Raw genomic sequence first — 5,015 nt, 5'->3', positions numbered from 1 at the left:
CACTGAACGTGTTAGCATTAGCTTAGCTACTTAGCTTCGACTACATTTGCATCCCTACATAGCTTAAAGGTTAAACACATGCACCATATGTTGATGATAATGATAATATCTATGTTTATCTTTATAGCTGGTCTTAAGGCTAATTACGAGGCAGAGGTCAGCTGCTGCCTGGACACATCCATGATCACGCCACTGGTGGGACACAATTGTACTGGATTTCAGCTGAAGGCTGCTGTTCTGTCCAAACTGAGACATTTTTATTGTGACATACCCTCCACTGTTGTTAGCTTTTGATTCAATAATTTTTTTTGAGATGAGGAAATCACTATTGCATGTTTCTAGTTAAATACCCTACTTTTATGATATATCACTACAGCGTGCACTTTTTATATTTTCCATCAATTTCACCCAAAAGTTGAATAACTACTTGTGAGCAGTGTATGTAGACACATAATAGAAGCACATTTCAATAATATGTCTGCTGCAGTAGTGCAGTTTATCTACCTAGATTGGTGTAACAGTAAAAAAACAACAATATATGCTACTGATGTTTCTGACTAAAATCTGCTTGAAAAGCACAACTGCTTATCTGTCAAAATGTGTGTAACAAAAGTGTGCACTGAACACTGAATAAAGTCTCTGTAGATTATAGACAAAATTTGCATCTCTCATCACAAATTTCTGTTCATTCATCCAAAGTGCATGAGTAAAATACAAAACAGGTGAAGTACTAAAAAAGATTTATTTTCTAGAAAAGCCAATAGTCAACAATGCAGTTTAATTCTGGGACAGTTGCTCCAGCACCGACACCATGCGTCCCATCAGTGCAACCAAGGTTTTCATTCATCTTCTGGATGTTCTGGAGCATGGCAGAGGTCACGTCTTGGTGTCTTCCAATCTGTTCCAAGAAACGTTCCTCTGACCTCTCCAGATACTGCAGAGGATCCACAGCAGCTTCCTGGTTCCCTTTTCCTGCATAAAAGCACCAAAAAGTACGAGTTGTCAGTAATTATTTTCTATTTTCATAAACACAGTTAACTTAAAGTAAATGTTCTATTTTGTGATTTTAGGATGGGTCAAAAGATAACATACTGATCATGTTGATGTCTGCATAGTCTAATCAGATCTTACTTGATTTGGTCTGTAGAGAGGAGGACAGCGTGGAGGAGCTGCAGGACGGAACCAGTAAGCTGCAGACTAGTGCTCCTGGTAACTGGACCTCATCATCCAAGGCCGACAACTAAATAAAATGAACAAGACATGCTGTTGATAGCATCTGTAATACAAATGATTTTATCCATTAACTGATTTATTGCTTTGTCCATACAATGTTAGAAAGTGTTACAAATAATACCTGTAATAATTTCCAACAGTGATAAATGCCTTGTTTTATTTTACAACAAAAAACACCAAAAGCATCTGTGTATAAGAAATCAGTGCATTGGATTTCCACATCTGCAAAGCTAGAAAATCACACATCAGAATTTCACCTTGAAATTATGAAAATAGCTGCAGATTACCAGTACTCTTTACTTCATTGTGTTAACTTGATCATTTCAATCAGTTTTTTAGACTTGTATTACTGATACGAAACATAATCAACACATAAATTAAAATGTGTTCGCAAAGAGTTCACTGGTTCTTCAAGGGAAATTTCAATGATAACCATATAGTTCAGTAATATGATTAATGGGTCATTGTGTAACAGCGTGGGAGGTTCTGAATACAGGTCTTGGACTGAAATATTGCTGCTGCTTTCCTCCGGTTTTATAAGGAGTTGTTTCATAGCTTGTTAGCTTACCAGCGGCTAACTGGCTGGCAAACAATAGTTGAACGCCAACCTCTAATCACTGATCCGGTGTCCGGACCGCGTTAGCTGGCGGAACGTTCATAATACTGATGTGGGACTGTTGTAGCTAGCGTATTCATAGTAGGATAACAGCAGGATGTTGGAGAAATAAAACTTACCATTATCAGGATCGCTGGTCTGCATGGCAGACTCTTAGCGCATCGCACTGCTTGAATGTCTGTGTGTTTCAGGCCGATTTTAAAATAAAACTCAATAAAATTCTCGTCCGGGTGAGTGTCCTTCGTTGTCGCTTCGCCATACGGACATGTCCCTTCCGGGGCTCGGTAGGAAAAAAAGATTTGATATATATATAATGAAAGTTGATATATATATATAATGAAAGTCGATATATATATAATGAAACTTGATATATATATAATGAAAGTTGATATATATATATAATGAAACTTGATATATATATAATGAAAGTTGATATATATATAGTGAAAGTCGATATATATATATAATGAAAGTCGATATATATATATATAATGAAAGTCGAGATATATATATAATGAAAGTTGATATATATATAATGAAAGTCGATATATATATAATGAAAGTTGATATATATATAATGAAAGTTGATATATATATAATGAAAGTTGATATATATATATATATATATCAACTTTCATTATATATATATCAAGTTTCATTATATATATATCAAGTTTCATTATATATATATCGACTTTCATTATATATATATCAAGTTTCATTATATATATATCAAGTTTCATTATATATATATCGACTTTCATTATATATATATCAAGTTTCATTATATATATATCAAGTTTCATTATATATATATCGACTTTCATTATATATATATCAAGTTTCATTATATATATATCAAGTTTCATTATATATATATCAAGTTTCATTATATATATATCGACTTTCATTATATATATAATTTCCTAAACGGCATGCCATATATATATATATATATATATATATATATATATCAACTTTCATTATATATATATCAAATCTTTTTTCCTACCGAGCCCCGGAAGGGACATGTCCGTATGGCGAAGCGACAATGAAGGACACTCACCCGGACGAGAATTTTATTGAGTTTTATTTTGAAATCGGCCTGAAATACACAGACATTCAAGCAGTGCGATGCGCTAAGAGTCTGCCATGCAGACCAGCGATCCTGATAATGGTAAGTTTTATTTCTCCAACATCCTGCTGTTATCCTACTATGAATACGCTAGCTACAACAGTCCCACATCAGTATTATGAACGTTCCGCCAGCTAACGCGGTCCGGACACCGGATCACTGATTAGAGGTTGGCTTTGAACTATTGTTTGCCAGCCAGTTAGCCGCTGGTAAGCTAACAAGCTATGAAACAACTCCTTATAAAACCGGAGGAAAGCAGCAGCAATATTTCATTACCAGACCTGTGTTCAGAACCTCCCACGCTGTTACACAATGACCCATTAATCATATTACTGAACTATATGGTTATCATTGAAATTTTCCTTGAAGAACCAGTGAACTCTTTGCGAACACATTTTAATTTATGTGTTGATTATGTTTCGTATCAGTAATACAAGTCTAAAAAACTGATTCAAATGATCAAGTTAACACAATGAAGTAAAGAGTACTGGTAATCTGCAGCTATTTTCATAATTTCAAGGTAAAATTCTGATGTGTGATTTTCTAGCTTTGCAGATGTGGAAATCCAATGCACTGATTTCTTATACACAGATGCTTTTGGTGTTTTTTGTTGTAAAATAAAACAAGGCATTTATCACTGTTGGAAATTATTACAGGTATTATTTGTAACACTTTCTAACATTGTATGGACAAAGCAATAAATCAGTTAATGGATAAAATCATTTGTATTACAGATGCTATCAACAGCATGTCTTGTTCATTTTATTTAGTTGTCGGCCTTGGATGATGAGGTCCAGTTACCAGGAGCACTAGTCCGCAGCTTACTGGTTCCGTCCTGCAGCTCCTCCACGCCGTCCTCCTCTCTACAGACCAAATCAAGTAAGATCTGTTTAGACTATGCAGACATCAACATGATCAGTATGTTATCTTTTGACCCATCCTAAAATCACAAAATAGAACATTTACTTTAAGTTAACTGTGTTTATGAAAATAGAAAATAATTACTGACAACTAGTACTTTTTGGTGCTTTTATGCAGGAAAAGGGAACCAGGAAGCTGCTGTGGATCCTCTGCAGTATCTGGAGAGGTCAGAGGAACGGTTCTTGGAACAGATCGGAAGACACCAAGACGTGACCTCTGCCATTCTCCAGAACATCCAGAAGATGAATGAAAACCTTGGTTGCACTGATGGGACGCATGGTGTCGGTGCTGGAGCAACTGTCCCAGAATTAAACTGCATTGTTGACTATTGGCTTTTCTAGAAAATAAATCTTTTTTAGTACTTCACCTGTTTTGTATTTTACTCATGCACTTTGGGTGAATAAACAGAAATTTGTGATGAGAGATGCAAATTTTGTCTATAATCTACAGAGACTTTATTCAGTGTTCAGTGCACACTTTTGTTACACACATTTTGACAGATAAGCAGTTGTGCTTTTCACGCAGATTTTAGTCAGAAACATCAGTAGCATATATTGTTGTTTTTTTACTGTTACACCAATCTAGGTAGATAAACTGCACTACTGCAGCAGATATATTGAAATGTGCTTCTATTATGTGTCTACATACACTGCTCACAAATAGTTATTCAACTTTTGGGTGAAATTGATGGAAAATATAAAAAGTGCATGCTGTATTGATATATCATAAAAGTAGGGTATTTAACTAGAAACATGCAATAGTGATTTCCTCATCTCAAAAAAAAAATTGAATCAAAAGCTAACAACAGTGGAGGGTATGTCACAATAAAAATGTCTCAGTTTGGACAGAACAGCAGCCTTCAGCTGAAATCCAGTACAATTGTGTCCCACCAGTGGCGTGATCATGGATGTGTCCAGGCAGCAGCTGACCTCTGCCTCGTAATTAGCCTTAAGACCAGCTATAAAGATAAACATAGATATTATCATTATCATCAACATATGGTGCATGTGTTTAACCTTTAAGCTATGTAGGGATGCAAATGTAGTCGAAGCTAAGTAGCTAAGCTAATGCTAACACGTTCAGTGTTCAGAATCAAAACATCTCTAAAAA

The 5,015-nt window shown here is 35.1% G+C and overlaps 1 long non-coding RNA gene across 1 annotated transcript; it reads right to left on the bottom strand.

Moving 5' to 3' along the window:
* Positions 1-723: 723 nt before the first annotated feature.
* On the bottom strand, positions 724-2,363 carry LOC127537750 (uncharacterized). Its single transcript, XR_007947572.1, has 3 exons — positions 1,969-2,363; positions 1,132-1,240; positions 724-972 (listed from the first exon to the last, which is right to left on the bottom strand). It is a non-coding gene; the product is annotated as an uncharacterized LOC127537750 (long non-coding RNA).
* Positions 2,364-5,015: the final 2,652 nt, after the last annotated feature.

The sequence above is a fragment of the Acanthochromis polyacanthus genome, chromosome 16, assembly GCF_021347895.1.
Source record: "Acanthochromis polyacanthus isolate Apoly-LR-REF ecotype Palm Island chromosome 16, KAUST_Apoly_ChrSc, whole genome shotgun sequence".
NCBI lineage: Eukaryota > Metazoa > Chordata > Actinopteri > Pomacentridae > Acanthochromis > Acanthochromis polyacanthus.
This window is presented reverse-complemented; position numbering and strand designations above follow the sequence as displayed.